We start from the raw sequence: 13,283 nt of genomic DNA, 5'->3' as shown, positions 1-13,283 counted from the left end.
CTCCACAGCTTACTAAACCATCCCAGGCACATTTCTAAACCTCCCTAAGCCTTAATTTCCTCCCCTGTGAGGATCAACTGAGCTCTTGCCTTAGCATAGTGCCTGACACGTGGCAATGGTCCATACCTCTTAGCTGTAGTGATGAAGTATGTTGTTAGTGGCGATGAATCAATACAACAATAATCCCAAAAGACAAAGTTTAGCCATTGATATTTATAATCCACAAGAAGAAATATACCCAAGGCATAGTAGGTGCTAAATTAATGCTTATTGAAGGAGAGAGGCGGAGAGAGGGAGGGAGTGGGTGGGGAGAGGGCACTGAACGGGGAGTCAGAAGCCGGCTTCACATCTGCCATCACTAACAGTGTGACTTTGGGCAAATTCCTTTCTCAGTCTCAATGTGCTCCTTTTTAGTAAGGAAGGGCCTGGAAGCTGTCTCCAGTGCCTGCTGGATCCCCTCCGGCAGAGAGGAGCCCTCCGGCCCCCATCACTTCTGCTGTGTTCCCTCATCTCCTGCAGGGGGTGCTGCTGAGTTAAGAAGGAAACCTGTTTTTCTGCAGCCTGGTTCCCAGCTGCCAAGTTTCTGTATTAACAGCAGAATGGGAATTAGGGAAATCACTTACTTGTTGCTGAAAATGCCTGAAGCAGTAAACGAGTCATTCCATTTCCTTTCTTGCACTTGGCCTCTCCCGGTGCCATGAAAGCACCATGGGTGTGGGGAGGCAGCTGGCCCTGGATTCCAAGTCTATTCCTCTACATCCGGCCGGTGACCTTGGGCAAAGGCATTTGCCTTCCAAGAGGGGGCAGGGGCCCTTTGTAGTCTGCCCAATGAGGGTAAGAATACCACCACCCCAGGAACTTTGGGGGAAATTAATGAAATAGCGTTCGGCAGTTAAAGAGCCCTGTGTCTGGCATGTAGTGGGTATTCCAAAAAATGCTAGTTCCGTTTCCTTGCCTTCTTTTCATTCACCAGGGTCCATGGTCAGGGTTTGAGAAGAACTGAACAGGGAACGGTGATAGAGCCATGAGGAGGCAGCTTTCCGAAGGGGCTGCTGGAGGAGAGGACACGCCATCTGAGACAGAAAGGATGAGAGAAAAGGTGTCCCGGGGAAAAGAACCGGCAAGTGCAAAGGCCCTGCCCATCTCATCCAGCTTCCCCTCCCCCATCCCTTTCAAACTGACCCACAATCCAGTGGCTCTGTCCTCAGAGCCCTGAGGCACACCCGAGGACAGCAGTCATCTGCCCAGTTATATGAATTATGTACCAGGTCATGTCTTTTTGAAGACCCAGGAGCACATTTTATTCATGTCTGTCTTCCCAGAGCTTGGCACAACAAATGCCTTGATGAACAAATGAACCAATGGAAGTGCCACATGCGTCTTCTTTCCAAGTCTCTTACCGGCTGTGCTTGTATACATGCATCCTGACTTTTAGCTGCCACCCATCTTTGCATATCTTGCACTTGGTACATTTATTGGGTGCCCAATGAACGCTTACTTTGTTCAACTCAAATTGCATTTTCATTTAGTGAGCACCTGCTGTGTGCCAGGCATTTTGGTGAGCGCTGGAGATGGAAAGATGCATGGAAGGCCCCTCCTAGAAGAGTAAAAGTACAGGGTCACATACTAAGTTCACATCTCATGACTAGGTGCTCTTGATATGTGCTCTTCCACTAATACCTCACAAAACCGTGCAACGTAGGGGCTCTGACTGCACCATTTCACAGGTGAGGGAATGAAGGAGGGAGACTCACACAGGGTGGCAGAGCCAGACTGAGAGCCAGGTGTCTGGTGCAAGAGCCCATGCCAGTCACCACTTTGTCGTGTACATGCAATTTAGACATGAGTTCAGTTTGGGAGAGCAAGTGAGTGGGGATGACAGCTGGGCAAGTGTCCCCAGAAGACAGTAGGCGTGAACCGGACCTTGAAAGACAGGAGGATTTCTCCAGATGGGATCACAGTGGCAGTGAGGAAGGCACAGAAGAGAGGGAAAAGGAAATGTTCTAGACAGAGGGAAGAGATGTAGCAGCCCAAGGAAAAGACGGCGACAAGGAAGTGACACAGAGCCGGTCCAGGAAACACAGGCTGCTCTTCCTCTCTGGAAAGTCAAGAGCTGAATCTAAAGCAGGCCTCTAGAATAGCATTTTCTAGAGACAAAGTGTCTCCCATAGGAATTTCCACCCTCTTTTAGCCGCTGACCTGTGTGACTTGCCCGCTTGTAGTCTGGTCCCAAACACGTAGTCACCATGCACTAAATGGTGTGCCTGCCACCAACCACCGGAACTCCCACTCTCAGTGGAACACCTAAGGTTCGAACCTCTCTGGGCTTACACATCAACTCCAGTGTTCAAATGTCACCTTGCACAAGTTATTTCTCTGTGACCAGTTTCCTCGTCTGTTAAGTGAGAAGAGCGATCCTGTAAGACCATCATCTTAAATGAGTTCGAGCATGTAAAGGGCTTAGGACACAGCCTGGCAAAGAGTAAGCGCTGAGTAGACGTTGGATACCACCCGTGTGCCCTGCTGCCGAGGACACCCTCCTCATGTGATGCTTATGAAGCGCCAGGCACTGGGCTAGAGGCAGAAGGTTCAGTGATGAGTAAGACCAAGCCCCAGCCCTCCGGTGGGTCAGTCTAGAAAGAGTGAGGCTTACAAAAGAAGGGATTACGGCAGGGGGAAATAAATTAATAATAAGGAAGCGCTAGTGTCTGTGGTGGGATTTCTGGGTGCCCGGTACCATGGAAAGTTAGCATATATCCTACCCTCCACCACCACCCCCAGAGCTTTAGGGAGATGCCCTAGGTTCTAGGTTCTACTTAAGAAACCAAGGTCCCTCAGGAAGGGATGCAGCTGGTGTCCTGGTTCAAACCAGAGGCTGTACTTCTACACTTCTACCGCGGTGTGCAGCGGAGGAACGCGGCACAAGGAGGAACAAGCTCGTGCTCCGGTGGGTGAATGAGGAGGCCACGCAGAGGACATGATATTTAAAGGGTCTGTGATTTGGGACACCTGGGTGGTTCAGTTGGTTAAGCACCTGCCTTCGGCTCAGGTCATGATCCCGGGGTCCTGGGATTGAGTCCCACGGCGGGCTCCCTACTCAGCAAGGAGTCTGCTTCTCCCTCTCCCTCTGTTAAATAAATAAATTAAATCTATATATTTTTTTAATTTTAAATAAAGGATCTGTGATTTAAAGGATGCTGGCAGTACAGGATGCGAGGTCTAGTGGTGGGAATGGTACCGTCATTTATAGAGAACAACGAAAAGTTGTCATGCCAGAAGCAGAGGGCAAGCGTGGGAGCTCCGGCGGGAAAGAGGCCTTGAACGCCGACCTATGGCATTCAGACTTGTTGCTGGAAAAGCCAGAATCGCTGAAGCTTCTAATCAGGGAGATGCTGAGCAAAAAAAACAGCACCCCCCACCCCCACTCCTCTGATGCCCCCACCCCCGGCCCCCAGGAACTGGGGCCAAGGCAGGATCCACAGTCTTCTAATTAACACACCCCGTCAAGGAGCCTGTCCAGCCTCCATATGGTGCATAAATAATTTACAGTGACGGAGCGTGTTTATGTGGGATGGCAGCCAGCCGCCTTGCTCCTTCAGCCCCAGTGCTTCCTCTCGCTCGACTGGCCAGCGAGGTCCCCCTGGACCCAGGGGGAGGAGGCCCGGGAGCACCCAAAGACTCCCTCCAGCATGACCCGCCCCTGGGGAGGCAGAGATTTCCCAGTCCAGGAAGGCTGCAGAGCACCCCCGGCCTTGGTTCCCAGGGAAATCACGTCCAAGCCGCTGAGGCCTGATGGGGCCTTGTGTGTTCTCAGCACATTTCTCAGAAACAAGCCAGAGAGGTCTGACGTGGCCTAGGGGACAGGGCTGAGGGCAGGACCCAGACGGGAGAGGCGGGGTGGCGGGGGCCTGGCCGGCAGGGCTGCTGCCTGAGACTGCGGTGGGGGTTCCAGCTCGGTCCCCAGCTGCTTCAGCAGCTGCAGCCACTGCACCCTATCACCCTGCCCACGCGGGTCCCAGAGCACCCTTCGGCCTGTGCACCGGCTCTCCCTCCGTGCCAAAATTCAGTCTACCAGATGCAATAATCACAAAGGTGATCGCGATTCATAAGAAAAAAATAGACTTTTATCTCCCTCTTCGCTGTTCCTGGCACAGACCTCCTAAAACCCTTGGAATTTCCTAAGTGAGGGGGTGAGCGAGGTGTCCTTTGTTATGTTAACTGAGGTAACTTTTGGAAAGCCCCTAAGTCACCTAAGGCTGAGGGCTGGCTGCCAGGGTTGGAAACTTCAGCTCCACCCTCTGACCTCCTGAGAGAAGAACAGGCCTGGAGGTTGCCTTCTGTGGCCAATGGCCAATGATTGAATCGATTGTGCCTATATAATGAAGCCTCCATAAAAAACCCAAAAAGAAGGGTGTGGGACAGCTTCCAGATTGGTCAACCACAACACTTGACACACTGCTGGCCCCCAAACCCATGCGGACACAATTTCCTGCATTTGGGACCTCGCCCTATGTATCTCTTCATCTGCCCGTTAATTCATATCCTTTAATATCCTTCGTGATGAACCAGCAAGCCGATGGATAACCTGGTTTCCTGAGTCGTGTGAGCTGCCCTAGCAAATTTATGGAACCCGAGGAGGGGATTATGGGAACCTCTGATTTATCACCAGCCGGTCAGAAGCACAGAGACAACCTGGCCTTGTGACGGACACCTGAAGTGGAGACAGTCTTAGGTACTCAGCCCCTTGGTCTGTGCAGTCAGATGCCACCTCAGGTAGCAGTAGACAGTATGAGAATTTAGATTCTAGGACACCCTGGTGTCGCAGAGAATTGCTTGATGGTGTCGGAAAGTACCACACATCCAAACTGGTGTCAGAATCCTAGTGATGAAAGCAAAGTGATCTCCAGTTTTAAATCCTCCTATAATAATCCATACCAAAGTCATGGGACTTGGGCACTGGGACACCACAACTCACCATTTGTATCTAACTGGTGAGATGTTGTGAATCCAAGTGGCCATGGCAGCGACTTCAGGACAAGTAGAAAAATGCCTTTTGCTCAGATCTCGGCCGAAAAGGAAATGGTTAAATTGGATAAAGGATTTCCATCGGATAGGATTAGGAAGAGAGCTCCCAGAGTTTACCTATCTAGGCTTGGATTTTACTAAACTCTTGCTGCAACTATGAATTATCTTGTTAAATATAATAACTTGTAATATTGAGCAACAGAAATACTTGGCAGGGGCTTAATGTTACAGGCAAGCAAACACACACACACACACACACACACACACACCAATTCTCATTATTCATGGTAATTGTGTTCTATAAAGTTGCCCTGAACACTGAATTAGTGAATGCTGTATCATCGCTCCTAGGCGAGATGGAAGGTTAGGGTCTGGGGGCCTCTGGCCACAACATTTTCATCAACTCATCAATACATAACCTTGTGTTGTGTGTGTGTGTCTCTGTTTAAAGGCATCTTATTCAATACATATTGCTGATTTATCAGCCCTGAACTCGTGGCCAACAGCACTGTTATCTCACAATCTAAATGAAGCTTATCTCACACACCTGTTTTCTCCAGAAGGCACATCCCTGCCCCTGTGCCCAGGCACACAGCACCAAAGGCAGTGGCTGGGAGCCATTTTAAACAGTGAAATCACCGGGGGGGGGGGGGGGGGGGAAGGCACCAAGATACTCAAAACATGGTACTGACAGGTTACAAAATGGACCCTTGTTGACAGGACAGGAGCTGAAACGAGAAGTCAGAGCATCATCCCACCCGGAACGTGTCAGGGGAGTCAAATTTTGTCACCGCTCTGCGTGTGTCCTTGAATGGTTAAAAGGGCCACCGAGTATTGATTTGGAGGTTACAAGCAAATATTAGCCAACAGGGGCAAATTTACAAATGCAGAAACCACAAATAATGAGGTTCCACTATGTGCACGTGTGTGTACATATGTACCTATTGCACGTACATATAATACCGTGTGTGTGTGTGTGTGTGTGTGTGTATGATACTTGACTGTGGTCCCCCGGGAGGCCAGCCACCCGAGCTCCCTCCACTGGGCTCCCCAGGAGATGGGGAACTGCTACGGCTATGCTTGGCAGCTCCGGGATGCCAGAGCGGGAACGTCCCCCTGAGCCGCGCTAACGCCACACCTCATGCAGTAAGCACTGAGCGGAAGCCTTCTCTGTGGACCACTGCAAACAGCCTACACTGCCCTCTGCCCGGAAGTCATCCCCTCCCATGACCTCCTGGTTAGGGACAACTGAGGACCACAGGCCCACCCAGCACCGCTCTCCTTGGAGCCCCTCCTGACTTGCACACAGGCAGTGGCCCACTCCCTCCTCGGCGTGTCCCCCGCATATCCTGTGGGGTAATGGGGTTCCCTGTAGAGCCTGTTTCCTCACCTAGACTGTTAGACCCAAAAGGCAGGACGCCTGCCTTGTGTGCAACTTTATACTCCTAGCTCCCCACCACAGTGCTCCATGAGCAGGAGCTGTTGAGTTTTCTCAAATCACAGATGGCAGGAGCGGCAGGAACATTCCCGATCAGCCACCCCAGGACACTCAAAGTGGGGGGATGAGATGGGGGGTCTATGACCAATTGGCAGCGACAGCCTCACCAGGGAGCTGGTTAGAAATGCAGATTCCAGGGCCCCTCCCCAGACCTTCAGAAACGGAATTCCAGAGACAGGGCCCAGCAATCTGTACTGTAACAAGTCTTCCAGAATATTCTTATGCCTACTAAATTTGAGAAGCTATGAATCTGTTCTACTCCTCCATCCCCATGGAGACTTGGTGAAGGAAGTTGTTTCCCCCTAAATCAGACATTTGGCTAAGGGCATCTCAGGGGGAGGAGGCCAGCAGGTGCCCTCGCTGAAAGCAGCCTTTCGAGGTGCTTCTCAAGACAAGCATGGTTCTCCCTTTGGTTCTCATTCACGGGCCTTCTCTTCTCTGCTCCTCTCTCGTCCACTCTTCCTCCTCCTCCTCCTTTCTCTCTCTCTGTCCTTCCCCACTTCTCTGATGCTCCCTTCTCTCTCTCATCCGGGGGAAATAGCTCATACTCTCTCGGCCCCTATTTGACTTGCATGTCACAGAAATGACCCTGCCTCCCCTGGCCAGCTCAGGTCAATCCCGAGGACACGTTACTTCCAAGGGGATGTTTTTGTGATGGTTGGAGAAAGGGACGGGGAAATTAAAGCAGTCCACCCAGAGGGCAGGAGTTATCTTGAAGCTCTTCCTGCATCCAGTTGTCATCCCTGTTTTCCCCCATCAACCCTCACAGCACCCCCCTGGCACCCCCCTTGGCACCCCACCACCCCCCTCCTTCAGCTGTGACTACAAGGTTTGTTTTTCTCTGCAGTGGGCTCTGGGTTAGACATACAGGCAACTAGGTGAACGTTCTGGGAGGCCCGTTAGGGTTTCTCAGAATGAGTCATTTTTTCAAAAATAACAAAACCTCTCGACATCACTTGATTTCAGCATTCTCGCCAGGCTCTTGTAACCTCTTTTGCAATTGCATTCCAAGCACGCCTGACTTCGTTCTCAGGCCTGATGGCAAGTCCTCCCTCCCTGCAGGACTTTGCTGATAGACAAAGAAACCAGGCTCAAGATCTGCAGGTCCTGGTCCAGAGCACATTTAGTGCAGATGACGGGAGGAAAGTATATGGAGACTCTGGAGGGCAGTGGGCAAGGGGAGCATGAGGTCGGAGAGGCTGTCCTGGCTTCTGACCTCCAGTCACTCTCTGGAATTTGACAAAGCACCCCACTACACTGCCTTCATCATCCTAATTAGGGCCGGCTAAGAATCCCAAGAGAAATCACTACCATTTTTTTAAACACTTCACAGTTGTACAAAGCACACTTCACTTCCATCTCCTGGTGTACAGAGGGGGACAAATGAAGCTCCCGGAGGCTTGGAGAAATTGAATGTCTTGCCCCCGTTCTTACCACGATGATGCTTATTGGGCCAGGCACTTTGCCAGCCGTATCTCCGGGGTATACATTTTATTCGTAGGTGCCAACAGGAAGGGTATTAGTCTCCCCATTTTCTAGATGGAGAAACTGAGGCTCAGAAAGGTTAACTAGCTTGCTCAAGATCACACAGTGAGGGGCAGCACTGGAAACTGAGCCCAAGTGTGCATGGCTTCAGTGCTTACATCTTCCAACGCATCCTATGCAAATACCGCTCTCAGAGCACCGTGCACCTTTCTCCACTGGCACTTATATCGTGGATTTTTTTTCTTTTCCTTTTCTTCAGAGAGAGAGAGAGAGCACACGTGCAAGTGGGGATGGGGGAAGAGGGGCAGAAAGAAAGAGAGAATCAAGCAGATTCCATACCCAGGACAGAGCCCAACCCAGGGTCTCTGAGACCATGACCTGACTCAAAATCAAAAGTCAGACACTTAACCGACTGAGCCACCCAGCTGTCTGTTCGCATCATGGGTTTTCATTGACACTTGAAGTATCTTTGACCTGTGAGCCCTTTAAAGCAAGGAGAATGAGTTGCTCATTTCTGTACACTAGGGCACAGCTCACTCGTTGACATACACACGCAAACACTGTTGGTTAAAGGCGGGGTGAACTCCACCTCTGGCCCTCAGACCACAAACCTGGATGTGTCCCCTCGACACACTGCCGCTCCCATTCCAGAGCCATCAGAACTTGTGGTACCCGAGGAAGCCACATCTAAACTTGACTGCTGTACTTCCTGGCCATGGTGAAGACACCTCATCAATCTGGGTTCCAGCTTTCTCATTGATACAAACATGCTGCCGGACAGGAGATGCTCAGAGGGCACCCTGGGCTCTCACAGAGGATGGTTCTGAAGGGATGTCGAGTTTTCTCAAGAAGACAGGGTCTAGGGCAGCCCCGGTGGCTCAGTGGTTTAGCGCCGCCTGCAGCCTGGGGTGTGATCCTGGGGACCCGGGATCGAGTCCCACATCGGGCTCCCTGCATGGAGCCTGCTTCTCCCTCTGCCTGTTCCTCTGTCCCTCTCTCTCACTGTGTCTCTATGAATAAATAAAATCTTTTTTAAAAAAAAGATTAGGGATCCCTGGGTGGTGCAGCGGTTTGGCTCCTGCCTTTGGCCCAGGGCGCGATCCTGGAGACCCGGGATCGAATCCCACGTCAGGCTCCCGGTGCATGGAGCCTGCTTCTCCCTCTGCCTGTGTCTCTGCCTCATTCTCTCTCTCTCTCTGTGACTATCACAAATAAATAAAAATTAAAAAAATAAAAATAAAAATAAATAAATAAATAAATAAAAAGATTTAAAAAAGAAAAAGAAGACAGGGTCTAGCACATATGTTGATTATAATGGTTTTTTTGCAGAAAAAAAAAAAAGAAAAGGTGGAGTAAAACTCCACAGAGTTTGTAACATTAGCCCAATGGTATTCTTTACATTTGCTTTTGTCTCTGTAAGATCTTTGCACAAAGGAGAAGTGAAACCTCAGAAGACTCAATGCGATGTGACTAAAATCCTGTGTGAATGAGGTATAGCATGCCCACCCAGTATCATTATTGGTTTTTGCTTCCACTTTGAGACGTACGCTAGATGTCATTTTCCTACCGCCTCCACCCCCTTGCTGTCACCTCCATCCCCAGGCTGAGCTGGGCTGGGTGACCCTTCGCCATGCTTACCTCTGGGCATGCATCACTTTGGACTGAAACTGCCTGCTTATTTACCTATCTGCCAGGAGACTGTGCACCTGTGCCCGTCGATTCCCAGCTCTCCTCTGCCCGATGGCTCTTCACATCTCCAGCATTTATCCATTGGGCAGCCCAGAGCTGCCACCCAAGAAATGTTTGATGATTGCACAATGTCACCAATTCCGTACTCCTGCAGGGTCCTTGGCTCATCTCAGGGCCCAGCCACACGCTTCCTCCACATGATAACCCTGAGGACTCGGCAGCGTTTCTCTCCTTACGCTCATTTTAAAGACGAAGATGCGAACTTATCCACCACCACACAGTCGGGAAGCAGTAGAGCCCACACTCAAATCGTAAAATCAGAGATAATGAGGTTTTGAGAAGACCTCAAAGGCCACCTGAAACAGAATTCTTCAACCTGTTTTTATTTTTATTTTTTTAAGATTTTCTATTTAAGATCCCTGGGTGGCGCAGCGGTTTAGCGCCTTTGGCCCAGGGCGCGATCCTGGAGACCCGGGATCGAATCCCACGTCGGGCTCCCGGTGCATGGAGCCTGCTTCTCCCTCTGCCTGTGTCTCTACCTCTCTCTCTCTCTCTGTGTGACTATCATAAATAAAAAAATAATAATAAAAAAAGATTTTTTCTATTTATTCATGAGAGAGGGGCAGAGAAGCAGGCTCCCTGCAGGGAGGCTGATACGGAACTTGATCCCAGGACCCCGAGGTCACGACCTGAGCCTCAGGGAGATGCTCAGTCACTGAGCCACCCAGGTGTCCCTCTTCAACCTGTTTTTAGCAAAAGAATCTGTTTTTTCCTTCTTTCCCTAATGAAATCAAACTCAAAATCATAATATGAAAAGGACCTGCTCTTGATGAAGGAAAAGTAGAAAAACTGAACACCCACAAGCTCAGCTCCTCAACCTACCCTCAAGAGGGAAGGAAAGGGATCACGAGCACTGCTGGAGAACTATGGATCCAAACAAACATTCTAGAACATCTAGGTCTATGTTCAAATCCTTTGTCCATTCAACTATAGCACCCCACCTCCCTGACATTACCTCCCTCATTCAAAGGCTCCCTCTCCGTCATTTCTGTGTCAAGCATTGTGCTAAATGCTGTCAAAAATGCCAAATATGTCGAGATTAAGGTCCATGGATGCACTTTGGTCCCCAATCCTACCGTTTCCTGCCTGAGAACCTTGGGGAAGTCCCTTGATGGGTTCCTGCTCCTTGGCTGCTTCATCTGCAAAATGGCTCCACGCCTGAGGTTAAATCGGAGTCAACTGGCCCACGAACATTAACACTCTGTGCAGGACTCGACACCCACACATGCTCCCAACGCATGATGGCCTCTGCTGCCTCAGAGTTCTCCACTGTCCAATGCAGAAACCACTGGAAGGGCCTGAGATCACTTGTGTCAGGATGTGTCCTTTATTACCTTAATCACTGTGCCCTTATACTTACAGCAGTTTGCCTTATGTCACAAGGGAGTGGGTTTACGTTTATGACCCCATTCCTGTTGGGACATTGATTTAAGGATGAAAAAAAAGGGGGGTTGACTTCATCTCGAACATCCAGAAAGCCAGCTTACAGATGGGAGACGTAGGGGGCCAACGTGGTGTGGAAGCACCTGAGCGTCAGGAAATCAGGAGACAGGGACACCTGGGTGGCTCAGCAGTTGAGCGTCTGCCTTCGACTCAGGGCGTGATCCTGGGGTCCCAGGATCGAGTCCCACATCGGCCTCCCTGCATGGAGCCTGCTTCTCCCTCTGCCTGTGTTTCTGCCTCGTTCTCTGTGCCTAGTGAATAAATAAATAAAATCTTAAAAAAAAAAAAAAAAAGGAAACCAGGAGACTGATGAGCAGAGAGCTGAGGAGGAGGAGGAGGAGGAAGAGGAGGAGGGAGAGGAGGAGCACAGGTAAGGCGGGGGCGAGAGGACACCCACTGCCTCTAGGCACCCTCTGCTCTCCCCACCTCTGGTCGCTATCTTTCTGGAGGTGACGACAGGTGCCTCGGTGGTATAAATTCTCCTACCAGGTTGGAAGCCTCCCAGATTCCCTGCAGGACTCGCAGGGGGGCGGGGGGGGGGGGGGAGGCGACAAAGATGCCACAGGCAGAAGCCTCCAGGAGTGGCTCTTCCCCTCTGCATCCTGCGTCTTCGGCTTGATCTGAACGCAGTGGCTGCCTGGCGGCGGCTGCTTCTGCAAAAACCTCTGGTCCCAACGTCGGAGCGGACTGTTCTCTCGAACAACAGGTGCTCCGATCTTCCAACAGGTGCACTGTGCACCTGCTCCTTTCGCTATATGGCTTCCCTGCTTTTTCAATCTCGTGTCTTAGGGAAGAAGGCAGGCAGGGGCCCTTAGCCCACAGGTGCTGGGGGGCACAGAGCACCCAACAAGCACCTGAGGGTTGTCACTCTACCTCCAGCCCTCCTTCTAAAAGCCTCTCTTTCTAGAAACATCCAGTAACCTGAGCCCTCTAAGGGGGTGGGGGGAGAGTTGGAGGGCAGGAACACAATGACCCTTGCCTTGCAGACTCCCCGGTCAGCCAAAGGGCGCTGGCAGGCCTGAGGCCTCGTGGCATGACGGCATTGCCTGGGGCAGCAGAACAGCAGGGCCCAGCCAGCGGCACCCTTGTGAGTTCTTGGACTGGCCTTCGGCCTCCAGCACACCCAAGCCTCTTGTCTTCCTTCTATGTGTGGGTCAAGGGAGGCAGGTTCCCCTGGGGTCATCCATTGCCTTTCCCTTTCTCTCGGTCCTGGGGCCCTCAGACTGAGGCCAAGTTCAGAGGTCTTGAGGCCAGAGTGGGAGGCACCTGATGCAAAGCAAGAGGCCAGGGTTCAGCATTAACTGAGGAGCCCGTTCAACATGCACACACACCCCGTGCTTTCCTTCAGGAAAGAGTGTTCAAGTGAGCAGGGCAGTGTGTTTGGGACAAGCTCTCTGGCTAACTCATGCTTGCTTCACCACAGAACATGGAGCCAAAGAAGGCACTTTGTTTTCCAAAGACAGACAGACAGACAGACAGAGTCCTTGAGAGGACAAATGCTGGGCAGGGATGTCAGAGCGTACATCAAAGAAATTGGGCTCTGTGACTCTGTGGCTCAGGACCAGGGACTCTCCTGTCCGAGCTCAGTTCCCACCCTAGGACAATGCCACTGTTAAGTCCCTTCTAGCTGACTCTCTGCTTCTACAGGGTGTAAGTCCAGCCTTGGTCCCCCAGAGCCGAGCAGGCCTCCAAAAGAACAAATCTTCGGAGCCCTTCTTTAATGGAACAAAGATCAAGCTTTCACGGTCCCACTCCAACACCTTGAGATTTCTCATTATCAAAGCAGGCATAGAAGACAGAGGAATAAAGAGGACAATGAGGGAAGGCAGGACAAGGGCAAGCGTGGTGGTCCTCAGTGCTCATTCCTTCACTCCTTCCTGCTGATTTCCATCTGCAGGGTTCCGAAGAAGCTGACTACCTCCCGCTCCAACAATGGGACCTTGGCTAAGCCCATCACTGAGGTCCATCTATCTGCAAACAGTGATTGGTCCAAGGCGGGAGTGAATTTCAGGGTATTTGATGAAAACATAGGAGAGAAATCATTTTCTGTAGCTTTCTGGATATCAACAAAGTACATAACCAA

The 13,283-nt window shown here is 51.0% G+C and overlaps 1 long non-coding RNA gene across 1 annotated transcript; it reads right to left on the bottom strand.

Moving 5' to 3' along the window:
- Positions 1–229: 229 nt before the first annotated feature.
- Positions 230–12,088, bottom strand: LOC140603831 (uncharacterized). Its single transcript, XR_012006807.1, has 3 exons — positions 11,627–12,088; positions 10,834–11,451; positions 230–1,597 (listed from the first exon to the last, which is right to left on the bottom strand). It is a non-coding gene; the product is annotated as an uncharacterized lncRNA (long non-coding RNA).
- Positions 12,089–13,283: the final 1,195 nt, after the last annotated feature.

Source organism: Canis lupus, chromosome 14, assembly GCF_048164855.1.
Source record: "Canis lupus baileyi chromosome 14, mCanLup2.hap1, whole genome shotgun sequence".
Lineage (NCBI taxonomy): Eukaryota > Metazoa > Chordata > Mammalia > Carnivora > Canidae > Canis > Canis lupus.
Note: the sequence above shows the minus strand (reverse complement) of the source record. Positions and strands in the feature narration are given on the sequence as shown.